We start from the raw sequence: 21256 nt of genomic DNA on the forward strand, positions 1-21256 counted from the left end.
TCTTGTGGTTGTAGGGGTTGTTGATTGGAGTACATTAAAACAAACCTGATCTCTCTAGGACATTCAGAAGCCAAGTTATAAGCCCACAAATGTGTAACTAGACTACTTCTTTAAATTGACACCAGATCCGGTGACCTTTGGGACATGGTTTGACCCCCTTAGGAAATTGCTATCATCATGAAACGTTCAGATCACTTACAACTCAATAGATTCTACCTTCTTGTAACGTATCAGCCTGATTGGACCTTGTTTTCAAACAAATGGACCCAGAATGATGTGAAATTGTGCTTCGTGCAACATAATTCTGGGTGCCATTTAAAAACCATAAGTGCTAATGACTCCATTCATTTTTGTGGTTGTAGGGGCTGTTGATTGGAGTATACTAAAACAAACCTGATCTCTCTAGGACATTCAGAAGCCAAGTTATAAGCCCACAAAGGTGTAACTGGACTACTTCTTTAAAGTGACACTTGGCCCGGTGACCTTTGGGACATGGTTTGACCCCCTATAGGAATGTGCGATCATCTTGAAGCGTTCAGATCACTTACAACTCAATAGATTCTACCTTCTTGTAGCGTTTCAGCCGGATTGGACCTTGTTTTCACACAAATTGACCCAGAATGATGTGAAATTGTGCTTCGTGCAACATAATTCTGGGTGCCACTTACAAACCATAAGTGCTAATGACTCCATTCCTTTTTGTGGATGTAGGGGCTGTTGATTGGAGTACATTAAAACAAACCTGATTTCTCTAGGACATTCATAAGCCAAGTTATGAGCCCACAAATGTGTAACTGGACTACTTCTTTAAATTGACACCAGATCCAGTGACATTTGGGACATGGTTTGACCCCCTTAGGAAAGTGCTATCATCATGAAACGTTCAGATCAGTTACAACTCAATAGATTCTACCTTCTTGTAACGTTTCAGACTGATTGGACCTTGTTTTCACACAAATGAACCCAGAATGATGTGAAATTGTGCTTTGTGCAACATAATTCTGGGTGCCATTTAAAAACCATAAGTGCTAATAACTCCATTCCTTTTTGTAGTTGTAGGGACTGTTGATTGGAGTACACTAAAATAAACCTGACCTCTCTAGGACATTCAGAAGCCAAGTTGTAAGCCCACAAATGTGTAACTGGACTACTTCTTTAAAGTGACACCAGATCCGGTGACCTTTGGGACATGGTTTGACCCCCTTAGGAAAGTGCTATCATCATGAAACGTTCAGATCACTTACAACTCAATAGATTCTACCTTCCTGTAACGTTTCAGCCTGATTGGACCTTGTTTTCACACAAATGAACCCAGAATGATGTGAAATTGTGCTTCGTGCAACATAATTCTGGGTGCCATTTAAAAACCATAAGTGCTAATGACTCCATTCCTTTTTGTGGTTGTAGGGGCTGTGGATTGGAGTATACTAAAACAAACCTGATCTCTCTAGGACATTCAGAAGCCAAGTTATAAGCCCCCAAATGTGTAACTGGACTACTTCTTTAAATTGACACCAGATCCGGTGACCTTTGGGACATGGTTTGACCCCTTTAGGAAAGCGCTATCATCATGAAACGTTCAGATCACTTACAACTCAATAGATTCTACCTTCCTGTATTGTTTCAGCCTGATTGGACCTTGTTTTCACACAAATGAACCCAGAATGATGTGAAATTGTGCTTCGTGCAACATAATTCTGGGTGCCATTTAAAAACCATAAGTCTAATGACTCCATTCCTTTTTGTGGTTGTAGGGGCTGTTGATTGGAGTATACTAAAACAAACCTGATCTCTCTAGGACATTTAGAAGCCAAGTTATAAGCCCACAAATTTGTAACTGGACTACTTCTTTAGACACCAGATCCGGTGACCTTTGGGACATGGTTTGACCCCCTTAGGGAAGTGCTATCATCATGAAACGTTCAGATCACTTACAACTTAATAGATTCTACCTTCCTGTAATGTTTCAGCCTGATTGGACATTGTTTTCACACAAATGGACCCAGAATGATGTGAAATTGTGCTTCGTGCAACATAATTCTGGGTGCCATTTACAAACCATAAGTGCTAATGACTCCATTTCTTTTTGTGGTTGTAGGGGCTGTTGATTGGAGTACACTAAAACAAACCTGACCTCTCTAGGACATTCAGAAGCCAAGTTATAAGCCCACAAATGTGTAACTGGACTACTTCTTTAAAGTGACACCAGATCCGGTGACCTTTGGGACATGGTTTGACCCCCTTAGGAAAGTGCTATCATCATGAAACGTTCAGATCACTTACAACTCAATAGATTATACCTTCCTGTAATGTTTCAGCCTGATTGGACCTTGTTTTCACACAAATGAACCCAGAATGATGTGAAATTGTGCTTCGTGCAACATAATTCTGGGTGCCATTTAAAAACCATAAGTGCTAATGACTCCATTCATTTTTGTGGTTGTAGGGACTGTTGATTGGAGTATACTAAAACAAACCTGATCTCTCTAGGACATTCAGAAGCCAAGTTATAAGCCCACAAATGTGTAACTGCACTACTTCTTTAGACACCAGATCCGGTGACCTTTGGGACATGGTTTGACCCCCTTAGGGAAGTGCTATCATCATGAAACGTTCAGATCACTTACAACTTAATAGATTCTACCTTCATGTAATGTTTCAGCCTGATTGGACCTTGTTTTCACACAAATGGACCCAGAATGATGTGAAATTGTGCTTTGTGCAACATAATTCTGGGTGCCATTTACAAACCATAAGTGCTAATGACTCCATTCCTTTTTGTGGTTGTAGGGGCTGTTGATTGGAGTACACTAAAACAAACCTGATCGCTCTAGGACATTAAGAAGCCAAGTTATAAGCCCACAAATGTGTAACTGGACTACTTCTTTAAATTGACACCAGATCCAGTGACCTTTGGGAAATGGTTTGTCCCCCTTAGGAAAGTGCTATCATCATGAAACGTTCAGATCACTTACAACTCAATAGATTCTACCTTCCTGTAACATTTCAGCCTGATTGGACCTTGTTTTCATACAAATGAACCCAGAATGATGTGAAATTGTGCTTCGTGCAACGTAATTCTGGGTGCCATTTACAAACCATAAGTGCTAATGACTCCATTCCTTTTTGTGGTTGTAGGGGCTTTTGATTGGAGTACACTAAAACAAACCTAACCTCTCTAGGACATTCAGAAGCCAAGTTATAAGCCCACAAAGGTGTAACTGGACTACTTCTTTAAAGTGACACCAGGCCCGGTGACATTTGGGACATGGTTTGACCCCCTATAGGAATGTGCGATCATCTTGAAACGTTCAGATCACTTACAACTCAATAGATTCTACCTTCCTGTATTGTTTCAGCCTGATTGGACCTTGTTTTTACACAAATGAACCCAGAATGATGTGAAATTGTGCTTCGTGCAACATAATTCTGGGTGCCATTTACAAACCATAAGTGCTAATGTCTCAATTCCTTTTTGTGGTTGTAGGGGCTGTTGATTGGAGTACACTAAAACAAACCTGATCACTCTAGGACATTAAGAAGCCAAGGTTTAAGCCCACAAATGTGTAACTGGACTACTACTTTAAATTGACACCAGATCCGGTGACCTTTGGGACATGGTTTGACCCCCTTAGGAAAGTGCTATCATCATGAAACGTTCAGATCACTTACAACGCAATAGATTCTACCTTCCTGTAACGTTTCAGCCTGATTGGACCTTGTTTTCACACAAATGAACCCAGAATGATGTGAAATTGTGCTTCGTGCAACATAATTCTGGGTGCCATTTAAAAACCATAAGTCTAATGACTCCATTCCTTTTTGTGGTTGTAGGGGCTGTTGATTGGAGTATACTAAAACAAACCTGATCTCTCTAGGACATTCAGAAGCCAAGTTATAAGCCCACACATTTGTAACCGGACTACTTCTTTAGACACCAGATCCGGTGACCTTTGGGACATGGTTTGACCCCCTTAGGGAAAAGCTATCATCATTAAACGTTCAGATCACTTACAACTTAATAGATTCTACCTTCCTGTAATGTTTCAGCCTGATTGGACCTTGTTTTCACACAAATGGACCCAGAATGATGTGAAATTGTGCTTCGTGCAACATAATTCTGGGTGCCATTTACAAACCATAAGTGCTAATGACTCCATTCCTTTTTGTGGTTGTAGGGGCTGTTGATTAGAGTACACTAAAACAAACCTGACCTCTCTAGGACATTCAGAAGCCAAGTTATAAGACCACAAATGTGTAACTGGACTACTTCTTTAAAGTGACACCAGATCCGGTGACCTTTGGGACATGGTTTGACCCCCTTAGGAAAGTGCCATCATCATGAAACGTTCAGATCACTTACAACTCAATAGATTCTACCTTCCTGTAACGTTTCAGCCTGGTTGGACCTTGTTTTCACACAAATGAACCCAGAATGATGTGAAATTTTGCTTCGTGCAACATAATTCTGGGTGCCATTTACAAACCATAAGTGCTAATGACTCCATTCCTTTTTGTGGTTGTAGGGGCTGTTGATTGGAGTACATTAAAACAAACCTGACCTCTCTAGGACATTCAAAAGCCAAGTTATAAGCCCACAAATGTGTAACTGGACTACTACTTTAAATTGACACCAGATCCGGTGTCATTTGGGACATGGTTTGACCCCCTTAGGAAAGTGCTATCATCATGAAATGTTCAGATCACTTACAACTCAATAGATTCTACCTTCCTGTAACGTTTCAGCCTGATTGGACCTTGTTTTCACACAAATGAACCCAGAATGATGTGAAATTGTGCTTCGTGCAACATAATTCTGGGTGCCATTTAAAAACCATAAGTGCTAATGACTCCATTCCTTTTTGTGGTTGTAGGGGCTGTTGATTGGAGTATACTAAAACAAACCTGATCTCTCTAGGACATTCAGAAGCCAAGTTATAAGCCCACAAATTTGTAACTGGACTACTTCTTTAGACACCAGATCCGGTGACCTTTGGGACATGGTTTGAACCCCTTAGGGAAAAGCTATCATCATTAAACGTTCAGATCACTTACAACTTAATAGATTCTACCTTCCTGTAACGTTTCAGCCTGATTGGACCTTGTTTTCACACAAATGGACCCAGAATGATGTGAAATTGTGCTTCGTGCAACATAATTCTGGGTGCCAATTACAAACCATAAGTGCTAATGACTCCATTCCTTTTTGAGGTTGTAGGGGCTGTTGATTGGAGTACACTAAAACAACCCTGACCTCTCTAGGACATTCAGAAGCCAAGTTATAAGCCCACAAATGTGTAACTGGACTACTTCTTTAAAGTGACACCAGATCCGGTGACCTTTGGGACATGGTTTGACCCCCTTAGGAAAGTGCGATCATCATGAAACGTTCAGATCACTTACAACTCAATAGATTCTACCTTCCTGTATTGTTTCAGCCTGATTGGACCTTGTTTTCACACAAATGAACCCAGAATGATGTGAAATTGTGCTTCGTGCAACATAATTCTGGGTGCCATTTAAAAACCATGAGTGCTAATGTCTACATTCCTGTTTGTGGTTGTAGGGGCTGTTGATTGGAGTACACTAAAGCAAACCTGATCGCTCTAGGACATTCAGAAGCCAAGTTATAAGCCCACAAATGTGTAACTGGACTACTTCTTTAAATTGACACCAGATCCGGTGACCTTTGGGACATTGTTTGACCCCCTTAGGAAAGTGCTATCATCATGAAACGTTCAAATCCCTTACAACTCAATAGATTCTACCTTCCTGTAACGTTTCAGCCTGATTGGACCTTGTTTTCACACAAATGAACCCAGAATGATGTGAAATTGTGCTTCGTGCAACATAATTCTGGGTGCCATTTAAAAACCATAAGTGCTAATGACTCCATTCCTTTTTGTGGTTGTAGGGGCTGTTGATTGGAGTATACTAAAACAAACCTGATCTCTTTAGGACATTCAGAAGCCAAGTTATAAGCCCACAAATGTGTAACTGGACTACTTCTTTAGACACCAGATCCGGTGACCTTTGGGACATGGTTTGACCCCCTTAGGAAAGTACTATCATCATGAAACGTTCAGATCACTTACAACTCAATAGATTCTACCTTCCTGTAACGTTTCAGCCTGATTGGACCTTGTTTTCACACAAATGAACCCAGAATGATGTGAAATTGTGCTTCGTGCAACATAATTCTGGGTGCCATTTAAAAACCATAAGTGCTAATGTCTCCATTCCTTTTTGTGGTTCTAGGGGCTGTTGATTGGAGAACACTAAAACAAACCTGATCGCTCTAGGACATTCAGAAGCCAAGTTATAAGCCCACAAATGTGTAACTGGACTACTTCTTTAAATTGACACCAGATCCGGTGACCTTTGAGACATTGTTTGACCCCCTTAGGAAAGTGCTATCATCATGAAACCTTCAGATCACTTACAACTCAATAGATTCTACCTTCATGTAACGTTTCAGCCTGATTGGACCTTGTTTTCACACAAATGGACCCAGAATGATGTGAAATTGTGCTTCGTGCAACATAATTCTGGGTGCCAATTACAAACCATAAGTGCTAATGACTCCATTCCTTTTTGTGGTTGTAGGGGCTGTTGATTGGAGTACACTAAAACAAACCTGATCGCTCTAGCACATTCAGAAGCCAAGTTATAAGCCCACAAATGTGTAACTGGACTACTTCTTTAAATTGACACCAGATCCGGTGACCTTTGGGACATTGTTTGACCCCCTTAGGAAAGTGCTATCATCATGAAACGTTCAGATCACTTACAACGCAATAGATTCTACCTTCCTGTAACGTTTCAGCCTGATTGGACCTTGTTTTCACACAAATGAACCCAGAATGATGTGAAATTGTGCTTCGTGCAACATAATTCTGGGTGCCATTTAAAAACCATAAGTCTAATGACTCCATTCCTTTTTGTGGTTGTAGGGGCTGTTGATTGGAGTATACTAAAACAAACCTGATCTCTCTAGGACATTCAGAAGCCAAGTTATAAGCCCACACATTTGTAACCGGACTACTTCTTTAGACACCAGATCCGGTGACCTTTGGGACATGGTTTGACCCCCTTAGGGAAAAGCTATCATCATTAAACGTTCAGATCACTTACAACTTAATAGATTCTACCTTCCTGTAATGTTTCAGCCTGATTGGACCTTGTTTTCACACAAATGGACCCAGAATGATGTGAAATTGTGCTTCGTGCAACATAATTCTGGGTGCCATTTACAAACCATAAGTGCTAATGACTCCATTCCTTTTTGTGGTTGTAGGGGCTGTTGACTGGAGTACACTAAAACAAACCTGACCTCTCTAGGACATTCAGAAGCCAAGTTATAAGACCACAAATGTGTAACTGGACTACTTCTTTAAAGTGACACCAGATCCGGTGACCTTTGGGACATGGTTTGACCCCCTTAGGAAAGTGCCATCATCATGAAACGTTCAGATCACTTACAACTCAATAGATTCTACCTTCCTGTAACGTTTCAGCCTGGTTGGACCTTGTTTTCACACAAATGAACCCAGAATGATGTGAAATTTTGCTTCGTGCAACATAATTCTGGGTGCCATTTACAAACCATAAGTGCTAATGACTCCATTCCTTTTTGTGGTTGTAGGGGCTGTTGATTGGAGTACATTAAAACAAACCTGACCTCTCTAGGACATTCAAAAGCCAAGTTATAAGCCCACAAATGTGTAACTGGACTACTACTTTAAATTGACACCAGATCCGGTGTCATTTGGGACATGGTTTGACCCCCTTAGGAAAGTGCTATCATCATGAAATGTTCAGATCACTTACAACTCAATAGATTCTACCTTCCTGTAACGTTTCAGCCTGATTGGACCTTGTTTTCACACAAATGAACCCAGAATGATGTGAAATTGTGCTTCGTGCAACATAATTCTGGGTGCCATTTAAAAACCATAAGTGCTAATGACTCCATTCCTTTTTGTGGTTGTAGGGGCTGTTGATTGGAGTATACTAAAACAAACCTGATCTCTCTAGGACATTCAGAAGCCAAGTTATAAGCCCACAAATTTGTAACTGGACTACTTCTTTAGACACCAGATCCGGTGACCTTTGGGACATGGTTTGAACCCCTTAGGGAAAAGCTATCATCATTAAACGTTCAGATCACTTACAACTTAATAGATTCTACCTTCCTGTAACGTTTCAGCCTGATTGGACCTTGTTTTCACACAAATGGACCCAGAATGATGTGAAATTGTGCTTCGTGCAACATAATTCTGGGTGCCAATTACAAACCATAAGTGCTAATGACTCCATTCCTTTTTGAGGTTGTAGGGGCTGTTGATTGGAGTACACTAAAACAACCCTGACCTCTCTAGGACATTCAGAAGCCAAGTTATAAGCCCACAAATGTGTAACTGGACTACTTCTTTAAAGTGACACCAGATCCGGTGACCTTTGGGACATGGTTTGACCCCCTTAGGAAAGTGCGATCATCATGAAACGTTCAGATCACTTACAACTCAATAGATTCTACCTTCCTGTATTGTTTCAGCCTGATTGGACCTTGTTTTCACACAAATGAACCCAGAATGATGTGAAATTGTGCTTCGTGCAACATAATTCTGGGTGCCATTTAAAAACCATGAGTGCTAATGTCTACATTCCTGTTTGTGGTTGTAGGGGCTGTTGATTGGAGTACACTAAAGCAAACCTGATCGCTCTAGGACATTCAGAAGCCAAGTTATAAGCCCACAAATGTGTAACTGGACTACTTCTTTAAATTGACACCAGATCCGGTGACCTTTGGGACATTGTTTGACCCCCTTAGGAAAGTGCTATCATCATGAAACGTTCAAATCCCTTACAACTCAATAGATTCTACCTTCCTGTAACGTTTCAGCCTGATTGGACCTTGTTTTCACACAAATGAACCCAGAATGATGTGAAATTGTGCTTCGTGCAACATAATTCTGGGTGCCATTTAAAAACCATAAGTGCTAATGACTCCATTCCTTTTTGTGGTTGTAGGGGCTGTTGATTGGAGTATACTAAAACAAACCTGATCTCTGTAGGACATTCAGAAGCCAAGTTATAAGCCCACAAATGTGTAACTGGACTACTTCTTTAGACACCAGATCCGGTGACCTTTGGGACATGGTTTGACCCCCTTAGGAAAGTACTATCATCATGAAACGTTCAGATCACTTACAACTCAATAGATTCTACCTTCCTGTAACGTTTCAGCCTGATTGGACCTTGTTTTCACACAAATGAACCCAGAATGATGTGAAATTGTGCTTCGTGCAACATAATTCTGGGTGCCATTTAAAAACCATAAGTGCTAATGTCTCCATTCCTTTTTGTGGTTCTAGGGGCTGTTGATTGGAGAACACTAAAACAAACCTGATCGCTCTAGGACATTCAGAAGCCAAGTTATAAGCCCACAAATGTGTAACTGGACTACTTCTTTAAATTGACACCAGATCCGGTGACCTTTGAGACATTGTTTGACCCCCTTAGGAAAGTGCTATCATCATGAAACCTTCAGATCACTTACAACTCAATAGATTCTACCTTCATGTAACGTTTCAGCCTGATTGGACCTTGTTTTCACACAAATGGACCCAGAATGATGTGAAATTGTGCTTCGTGCAACATAATTCTGGGTGCCAATTACAAACCATAAGTGCTAATGACTCCATTCCTTTTTGTGGTTGTAGGGGCTGTTGATTGGAGTACACTAAAACAACCCTGACCTCTCTAGGACATTCAGAAGCCAAGTTATAAGCCCACAAATGTGTAACTGGACTACTTCTTTAAAGTGACACCAGATCCGGTGACCTTTGGGACATGGTTTGACCCCCTTAGGAAAGTGCGATCATCATGAAACGTTCAGATCACTTACAACTCAATAGATTCTACCTTCCTGTATTGTTTCAGCCTGATTGGACCTTGTTTTCACACAAATGAACCCAGAATGATGTGAAATTGTGCTTCGTGCAACATAATTCTGGGGGCCATTTAAAAACCATAAGTGCTAATGTCTACATTCCTGTTTGTGGTTGTAGGGGCTGTTGATTGGAGTACACTAAAGCAAACCTGATCGCTCTAGGACATTCAGAAGCCAAGTTATAAGCCCACAAATGTGTAACTGGACTACTTCTTTAAATTGACACCAGATCCGGTGACCTTTGGGACATTGTTTGACCCCCTTAGGAAAGTGCTATCATCATGAAACGTTCAAATCCCTTACAACTCAATAGATTCTACCTTCCTGTAACGTTTCAGCCTGATTGGACCTTGTTTTCACACAAATGAACCCAGAATGATGTGAAATTGTGCTTCGTGCAACATAATTCTGGGTGCCATTTAAAAACCATATGTGCTAATGACTCCATTCCTTTTTGTGGTTGTAGGGGCTGTTGATTGGAGTATACTAAAACAAACCTGATCTCTGTAGGACATTCAGAAGCCAAGTTATAAACCCACAAATGTGTAACTGGACTACTTCTTTAGACACCAGATCCGGTGACCTTTGGGACATGGTTTGACCCCCTTAGGAAAGTACTATCATCATGAAACGTTCAGATCACTTACAACTCAATAGATTCTACCTTCCTGTAACGTTTCAGCCTGATTGGACCTTGTTTTCACACAAATGAACCCAGAATGATGTGAAATTGTGCTTCGTGCAACATAATTCTGGGTGCCATTTAAAAACCATAAGTGCTAATGTCTCCATTCCTTTTTGTGGTTCTAGGGGCTGTTGATTGGAGAACACTAAAACAAACCTGATCGCTCTAGGACATTCAGAAGCCAAGTTATAAGCCCACAAATGTGTAACTGGACTACTTCTTTAAATTGACACCAGATCCGGTGACCTTTGAGACATTGTTTGACCCCCTTAGGAAAGTGCTATCATCATGAAACCTTCAGATCACTTACAACTCAATAGATTCTACCTTCATGTAACGTTTCAGCCTGATTGGACCTTGTTTTCACACAAATGAACCCAGAATGATGTGAAATTGTGCTTCGTGCAACATAATTCTGGGTGCCATTTACAAACCATAAATGCTAATGACTCAATTCCTTCTTGTGGTTGTAGGGGCTGTTGATTGGAGTACATTAAAACAAACCTGATCTCTCTAGGACATTCAGAAGCCAAGTTATAAGCCCACAAATGTGTAACTAGACTACTTCTTTAAATTGACACCAGATCCGGTGACCTTTGGGACATGGTTTGACCCCCTTAGGAAAGTGCTATCATCATGAAACGTTCAGATCACTTACAACTCAATAGATTCTACCTTCTTGTAACGTATCAGCCTGATTGGACCTTGTTTTCAAACAAATGGACCCAGAATGATGTGAAATTGTGTTTCGTGCAACATAATTCTGGGTGCCATTTAAAAACCATAAGTGCTAATGACTCCATTCATTTTTGTGGTTGTAGGGGCTGTTGATTGGAGTATACTAAAACAAACCTGATCTCTCTAGGACATTCAGAAGCCAAGTTATACGCCCACAAAGGTGTAACTGGACTACTTCTTTAAAGTGACACTTGGCCCGGTTACCTTTGGGACATGGTTTGACCCCCTATAGGAATGTGTGATCATCTTGAAGCGTTCAGATCACTTACAACTCAATAGATTCTACCTTCTTGTAGCGTTTCAGCCGGATTGGACCTTGTTTTCACACAAATTGACCCAGAATGATGTGAAATTGTGCTTCGTGCAACATAATTCTGGGTGCCACTTACAAACCATAAGTGCTAATGACTCCATTCCTTTTTGTGGTTGTAGGGGCTGTTGATTGGAGTACATTAAAACAAACCTGATTTCTCTAGGACATTCATAAGCCAAGTTATAAGCCCACAAATGTGTAACTGGACTACTTCTTTAAATTGACACCAGATCCAGTGACCTTTGGGACATGGTTTGACCCCCTTAGAAAAGTGCTATCATCATGAAATGTTCAGATCAGTTACAACTCAATAGATTCTACCTTCTTGTAACGTTTCAGCCTGATTGGACCTTGTTTTCACACAAATGTACCCAGAATGATGTGAAATTGTGCTTCGTGCAACATAATTCTGGGTGCCATTTAAAAACCATAAGTGCTAATGACTCCATTCCTTTTTGTAGTTGTAAGGACTGTTGATTGGAGTACACTAAAACAAACCTGACCTCTCTAGGACATTCAGAAGCCAAGTTGTAAGCCCACAAATGTGTAACTGGACTACTTCTTTAAAGTGACACCAGATCCGGTGACCTTTGGGACATGGTTTGACCCCCTTAGGAAAGTGCTATCATCATGAAACGTTCAGATCACTTACAACTCAATAGATTCTACCTTCCTGTAACGTTTCAGCCTGATTGGACCTTGTTTTCACACAAATGAACCCAGAATGATGTGAAATTGTGCTTCGTGCAACATAATTCTGGGTGCCATTTAAAAACCATAAGTGCTAATGACTCCATTCCTTTTTGTGGTTGTAGGGGCTGTGGATTGGAGTATACTAAAACAAACCTGATCTCTCTAGGACATTCAGAAGCCAAGTTATAAGCCCCCAAATGTGTAACTGGACTACTTCTTTAAATTGACACCAGATCCGGTGACCTTTGGGACATGGTTTGACCCCCTTAGGAAAGCGCTATCATCATGAAACGTTCAGATCACTTACAACTCAATAGATTCTACCTTCCTGTATTGTTTCAGCCTGATTGGACCTTGTTTTCACACAAATGAACCCAGAATGATGTGAAATTGTGCTTCGTGCAACATAATTCTGGGTGCCATTTAAAAACCATAAGTCTAATGACTCCATTCCTTTTTGTGGTTGTAGGGGCTGTTGATTGGAGTATACTAAAACAAACCTGATCTCTCTAGGACATTTAGAAGCCAAGTTATAAGCCCACAAATTTGTAACTGGACTACTTCTTTAGACACCAGATCCGGTGACCTTTGGGACATGGTTTGACCCCCTTAGGGAAGTGCTATCATCATGAAACGTTCAGATCACTTACAACTTAATAGATTCTACCTTCCTGTAATGTTTCAGCCTGATTGGACATTGTTTTCACACAAATGGACCCAGAATGATGTGAAATTGTGCTTCGTGCAACATAATTCTGGGTGCCATTTACAAACCATAAGTGCTAATGACTCCATTCCTTTTTGTGGTTGTAGGGGCTGTTGATTGGAGTACACTAAAACAAACCTGACCTCTCTAGGACATTCAGAAGCCAAGTTATAAGCCCACAAATGTGTAACTGGACTACTTCTTTAAAGTGACACCAGATCCGGTGACCTTTGGGACATGGTTTGACCCCCTTAGGAAAGTGCTATCATCATGAAACGTTCAGATCACTTACAACTCAATAGATTATACCTTCCTGTAACGTTTCAGCCCGATTGGACCTTGTTTTCACACAAATGAACCCAGAATGATGTGAAATTGTGCTTCGTGCAACATAATTCTGGGTGCCATTTAAAAACCATAAGTGCTAATGACTCCATTCATTTTTGTGGTTGTAGGGACTGTTGATTGGAGTATACTAAAACAAACCTGATCTCTCTAGGACATTCAGAAGCCAAGTTATAAGCCCACAAATGTGTAACTGCACTACTTCTTTAGACACCAGATCCGGTGACCTTTGGGACATGGTTTGACCCCCTTAGGGAAGTGCTATCATCATGAAACGTTCAGATCACTTACAACTTAATAGATTCTACCTTCATGTAATGTTTCAGCCTGATTGGACCTTGTTTTCACACAAATGGACCCAGAATGATGTGAAATTGTGCTTTGTGCAACATAATTCTGGGTGCCATTTACAAACCATAAGTGCTAATGACTCCATTCCTTTTGTGGTTGTAGGGGCTGTTGATTGGAGTACACTAAAACAAACCTGATCGCTCTAGGACATTAAGAAGACAAGTTATAAGCCCACAAATGTGTAACTGGACTACTTCTTTAAATTGACACCAGATCCAGTGACCTTTGGGACATGGTTTGTCCCCCTTAGGAAAGTGCTATCATCATGAAACGTTCAGATCACTTACAACTCAATAGATTCTACCTTCCTGTAACATTTCAGCCTGATTGGACCTTGTTTTCATACAAATGAACCCAGAATGATGTGAAATTGTGCTTCGTGCAACGTAATTCTGGGTGCCATTTACAAACCATAAGTGCTAATGACTCCATTCCTTTTTGTGGTTGTAGGGGCTTTTGATTGGAGTACACTAAAACAAAACTAACCTCTCTAGGACATTCAGAAGCCAAGTTATAAGCCCACAAAGGTGTAACTGGACTACTTCTTTAAAGTGACACCAGGCCCGGTGACATTTGGGACATGGTTTGACCCCCAATAGGAATGTGCGATCATCTTGAAACGTTCAGATCACTTACAACTCAATAGATTCTACCTTCCTGTATTGTTTCAGCCTGATTGGACCTTGTTTTTACACAAATGAACCCAGAATGATGTGAAATTTTGCTTCGTGCAACATAATTCTGGGTGCCATTTACAAACCATAAGTGCTAATGACTCCATTCCTTTTTGTGGTTGTAGGGGCTGTTGATTGGAGTACATTAAAACAAACCTGACCTCTCTAGGACATTCAAAAGCCAAGTTATAAGCCCACAAATGTGTAACTGGACTACTACTTTAAATTGACACCAGATCCGGTGACATTTGGGACATGGTTTGACCCCCTTAGGAAAGTGCTATCATCATGAAATGTTCAGATCACTTACAACTCAATAGATTCTACCTTCCTGTAACGTTTCAGCCTGATTGGACCTTGTTTTCACACAAATGAACCCAGAATGATGTGAAATTGTGCTTCGTGCAACATAATTCTGGGTGCCATTTAAAAACCATAAGTGCTAATGACTCCATTCCTTTTTGTGGTTGTAGGGGCTGTTGATTGGAGTATACTAAAACAAACCTGATCTCTCTAGGACATTCAGAAGCCAAGTTATAAGCCCACAAATTTGTAACTGGACTACTTCTTTAGACACCAGATCCGGTGACCTTTGGGACATGGTTTGACCCCCTTAGGGAAAAGCTATCATCATTAAACGTTCAGATCACTTACAACTTAATAGATTCTACCTTCCTGTAATGTTTCAGCCTTATTGGACCTTGTTTTCACACAAATGGACCCAGAATGATGTGAAATTGTGCTTCGTGCAACATAATTCTGGGTGCCATTTACAAACCATAAGCGCTAATGACTCCATTCCTTTTTGTGGTTGTAGGGGCTGTTGATTGGAGTACACTAAAACAAACCTGATCACTCTAGGACATTAAGAAGCCAAGGTTTAAGCCCACAAATGTGTAACTGGACTACTACTTTAAATTGACACCAGATCCGGTGACCTTTGGGACATGGTTTGACCCCCTTAGGAAAGTGCTATCATCATGAAACGTTCAGATCACTTACAACGCAATAGATTCTACCTTCCTGTAACGTTTCAGCCTGATTGGACCTTGTTTTCACACAAATGAACCCAGAATGATGTGAAATTGTGCTTCGTGCAACATAATTCTGGGTGCCATTTAAAAACCATAAGTCTAATGACTCCATTCCTTTTTGTGGTTGTAGGGGCTGTTGATTGGAGTATACTAAAACAAACCTGATCTCTCTAGGACATTCAGAAGCCAAGTTATAAGCCCACACATTTGTAACTGGACTACTTCTTTAGACACCAGATCCGGTGACCTTTGGGACATGGTTTGACCCCCTTAGGGAAAAGCTATCATCATTAAACGTTCAGATCACTTACAACTTAATAGATTCTACCTTCCTGTAATGTTTCAGCCTGATTGGACCTTGTTTTCACACAAATGGACCCAGAATGATGTGAAATTGTGCTTCGTGCAACATAATTCTGGGTGCCATTTACAAACCATAAGCGCTAATGACTCCATTCCTTTTTGTGGTTGTAGGGGCTGTTGATTGGAGTACACTAAAACAAACCTGACCTCTCTAGGACATTCAGAAGCCAAGTTATAAGACCACAAATGTGTAACTGGACTACTTCTTTAAAGTGACACCAGATCCGGTGACCTTTGGGACATGGTTTGACCCCCTTAGGAAAGTGCTATCATCATGAAACGTTCAGATCACTTACAACTCAATAGATTCTACCTTCCTGTAACGTTTCAGCCTGGTTGGACCTTGTTTTCACACAAATGAACCCAGAATGATGTGAAATTTTGCTTCGTGCAACATAATTCTGGGTGCCATTTACAAACCATAAGTGCTAATGACGCCATTCCTTTTTGTGGTTGTAGGGGCTGTTGATTGGAGTACATTAAAACAAACCTGACCTCTCTAGGACATTCAAAAGCCAAGTTATAAGCCCACAAATGTGTAACTGGACTACTACTTTAAATTGACACCAGATCCGGTGACATTTGGGACATGGTTTGACCCCCTTAGGAAAGTGCTATCATCATGAAATGTTCAGATCACTTACAACTCAATAGATTCTACCTTCCTGTAACGTTTCAGCCTGATTGGACCTTGTTTTCACACAAATGAACCCAGAATGATGTGAAATTGTGCTTCGTGCAACATAATTCTGGGTGCCATTTAAAAACCATAAGTGCTAATGACTCCATTCCTTTTTGTGGTTGTAGGGGCTGTTGATTGGAGTACACTAAAACAAACCTGATCTCTCTAGGACATTCAGAAGCCAAGTTATAAGCCCACAAATTTGTAACTGGACTACTTCTTTAGACACCAGATCTGGTGACCTTTGGGACATGGTTTGACCCCCTTAGGGAAAAGCTATCATCATTAAACGTTCAGATCACTTACAACTTAATAGATTCTACCTTCCTGTAATGTTTCAGCCTGATTGGACCTTGTTTTCACACAAATGGACCCAGAATGATGTGAAATTGTGCTTCGTGCAACATAATTCTGGGTGCCATTTACAAACCATAAGCGCTAATGACTCCATTCCTTTTTGTGGTTGTAGGGGCTGTTGATTGGAGTACACTAAAACAAACCTGACCTCTCTAGGACATTCAGAAGCCAAGTTATAAGCCCACAAATGTGTAACTGGACTACTTCTTTAAAGTGACACCAGATCCGGTGACATTTGGGACATGGTTTGACCCCCTTAGGAAAGTGCTATCATCATGAAACGTTCAGATCACTTACAACTCAATAGATTCTACCTTCCTGTAACGTTTCAGCCTGATTGGACCTTGTTTTCACACAAATGGACCCAGAATGATGTGAAATTGTGCTTCGTGCAACATAATTCTGGGTCCCATTTACAAACCATAAATGCTAATGACTCCATTCCTTTTTGTGGTTGTAGGGGCTGTTGATTGGAGTACATTAAAACAAACTTGACCTCTCTAGGACATTCAAAAGCCAAGTTATAAGCCCACAAATGTGTAACTGGACTACTACTTTAAATTGACACCAGATCCGGTGACATTTGGGACATGGTTTGACCCCCTTCGGAAAGTGCTATCATCATGAAATGTTCAGATCACTTACAACTCAATAGATTCTACCTTCCTGTAACGTTTCAGCCTGATTGGACCTTGTTTTCACACAAATGAACCCAGAATGATGTGAAATTGTGCTTCGTGCAACATAATTCTGGGTGACATTTAAAAACCATAAGTGCTAATGACTCCATTCCTTTTTGTGGTTGTAGGGGCTGTTGATTGGAGTACACTAAAACAAACCTGATCGCTCTAGCACATTCAGAAGCCAAGTTATAAGCCCACAAATGTGTAACTGGACTACTTCTTTAAATTGACACCAGATCCGGTGACCTTTGGGACATGGTTTGACCCCCTTAGGAAAGTGCTATCATCATGAAACGTTCAGATCACTTACAACTCAATAGATTCTACCTTCCTGTAACATTTCAGCCTGATTGGACCTTGTTTTCATACAAATGAACCCAGAATGATGTGAAATTGTGCTTCGTGCAACGTAATTCTGGGTGCCATTTACAAACCATAAGTGCTAATGACTCCATTCCTTTTTGTGGTTGTAGGGGCTTTTGATTGGAGTACACTAAAACAAACCTAACCTCTCTAGGACATTCAGAAGCCAAGTTATAAGCCCATAAAGGTGTAACTGGACTACTTCTTTAAAGTGACACCAGGCCCGGTGACATTTGGGACATGGTTTGACCCCCTATAGGAATGTGCGATCATCTTGAAACGTTCAGATCACTTACAACTCAATAGATTCTACCTTCCTGTATTGTTTCAGCCTGATTGGACCTTGTTTTTACACAAATGAACCCAGAATGATGTGAAATTGTGCTTCGTGCAACATAATTCTGGGTGCCATTTAAAAACCATAAGTGCTAATGTCTCCATTCCTTTTTGTGGTTGTAGGGGCTGTTGATTGGAGTACACTAAAACAAACCTGATCGCTCTAGGACATTCCGAAGCCAAGGTTTAAGCCCACAAATGTGTAACTGGACTACTTCTTTAAATTGACACCAGATCCGGTGACCTTTGGGACATGGTTTGACCCCCTTAGGAAAGTGCTATCATCATGAAACGTTCAGATCACTTACAACTCAATAGAGTCTACCTTCCTGTAACGTTTCAGCCTGATTGGACCTTGTTTTCACACAAATGGACCCAGAATGATGTGAAATAGTGCTTCGTGCAACATAATTCTGGGTGCCATTTACAAACCATAAGTGCTAATGACTCCATTCCTTTTTGTGGTTGTAGGGGCTGTTGATTGGAGTATACTAAAACAAACCTGATCTCTCTAGGACATTCAGAAGCCAAGTTATAAGCCCACAAATTTGTAACTGGACTACTTCTTTAGACACAAGATCCGGTGACCTTTGGGACATGGTTTGACCCCCTTTGGGAAAAGCTATCATCATGAAACGTTCAGATCACTTACAACTTAATAGATTCTACCTTCCTGTAATGTTTCAGCCTGATTGGACCTTGTTTTCACACAAATGGACCCAGAATGATGTGAAATTGTGCTTCGTGCAACATAATTCTGGGTGCCATTTACAAACCATAAGCGCTAATGACTCCATTCCTTTTTGTGGTTGTAGGGGCTGTTGATTGGAGTACACTAAAACAAACCTGACCTCTCTAGGACATTCAGAAGCCAAGTTATAAGCCCACAAATGTGTAACTGGACTACTTCTTTAAAGTGACACCAGATCCGGTGACCTTTGGGACATGGTTTGACCCCCTTAGGAAAGTGCTATCATCATGAAACGTTCAGATCACTTACAACTCAATAGAGTCTACCTTCCTGTAACGTTTCAGCCTGATTGGACCTTGTTTTCACACAAATGAACCCAGAAAGATGTGAAATTTTGCTTCGTGCAACATAATTCTGGGTGCCATTTACAAACCATAAGCGCTAATGACTCCATTCCTTTTTGTGGTTGTAGGGGCTGTTGATTGGAGTACACTAAAACAAACCTGACCTCTCTAGGACATTCAAAAGCCAAGTTATAAGCCCACAAATGTGTAACTGGACTACTACTTTAAATTGACACCAGATCCGGTGACATTTGGGACATGGTTTGACCCCCTTAGGAAAGTGCTATCATCATGAAATGTTCAGATCACTTACAACTCAATAGATTCTACCTTCCTGTAACGTTTCAGCCTGATTGGACCTTGTTTTCACACAAATGGACCCAGAATGATGTGAAATTGTGCTTCGTGCAACATAATTCTGGGTCCCATTTACAAACCATAAATGCTAATGACTCCATTCCTTTTTGTGGTTGTAGGGGCTGTTGATTGGAGTACATTAAAACAAACCTGACCTCTCTAGGACATTCAAAAGCCAAGTTATAAGCCCACAAATGTGTAACTGGACTACTACTTTAAATTGACACCAGATCCGGTGACATTTGGGACATGGTTTGACCCCCTTAGGAAAGTGCTATCATCATGAAATGTTCAGATCACTTACAACTCAATAGATTCTACCTTCCTGTAACGTTTCAGCCTGATTGGACCTTGTTTTCACACAAATGAACCCAGAATGATGTGAAATTGTGCTTCGTGCAACATAATTCTGGGTGACATTTAAAAACCATAAGTGCTAATGACTCCATTCCTTTTTGTGGTTGTAGGGGCTGTTGATTGGAGTACACTAAAACAAACCTGATCGCTCTAGCACATTCAGAAGCCAAGTTATAAGCCCACAAATGTGTAACTGGACTACTTCTTTAAATTGACACCAGATCCGGTGACCTTTGGGACATGGTTTGACCCCCTTAGGAAAGTGCTATCATCATGAAACGTTCAGATCACTTACAACTCAATAGATTCTACCTTCCTGTAACATTTCAGCCTGATTGGACCTTGTTTTCATACAAATGAACCCAGAATGATGTGAAATTGTGCTTCGTGCAACGTAATTCTGGGTGCCATTTACAAACCATAAGTGCTAATGACTCCATTCCTTTTTGTGGTTGTAGGGGCTTTTGATTGGAGTACACTAAAACAAACCTAACCTCTCTAGGACATTTTGAAGCCAAGTTATAAGCCCATAAAGGTGTAACTGGACTACTTCTTTAAAGTGACACCAGGCCCGGTGACATTTGGGACATGGTTTGACCCCCTATAGGAATGTGCGATCATCTTGAAACGTTCAGATCACTTACAACTCAATAGATTCTACCTTCCTGTATTGTTTCAGCCTGATTGGACCTTGTTTTTACACAAATGAACCCAGAATGATGTGAAATTGTGCTTCGTGCAACATAATTCTGGGTGCCATTTAAAAACCATAAGTGCTAATGTCTCCATTCCTTTTTGTGGTTGTAGGGGCTGTTGATTGGAGTACACTAAAACAAACCTGATCGCTCTAGGACATTCCGAAGCCAAGGTTTAAGCCCACAAATGTGTAACTGGACTACTTCTTTAAATTGACACCAGATCCGGTGACCTTTGGGACATGGTTTGACCCCCTTAGAAAAGTGCTATCATCATGAAACGTTCAGATCACTTACAACTCAATAGAGTCTACCTTCCTGTAACGTTTCAGCCTGATTGGACCTTGTTTTCACACAAATGGACCCAGAATGATGTGAAATAGTGCTTCGTGCAACATAATTCTGGGTGCCATTTACAAACCATAAGTGCTAATGACTCCATTCCTTTTTGTGGTTGTAGGGGCTGTTGATTGGAGTATACTAAAACAAACCTGATCTCTCTAGGACATTCAGAAGCCAAGTTATAAGCCCACA

Source organism: Nothobranchius furzeri, chromosome 6 (assembly GCF_043380555.1).
Source record: "Nothobranchius furzeri strain GRZ-AD chromosome 6, NfurGRZ-RIMD1, whole genome shotgun sequence".
Lineage (NCBI taxonomy): Eukaryota > Metazoa > Chordata > Actinopteri > Cyprinodontiformes > Nothobranchiidae > Nothobranchius > Nothobranchius furzeri.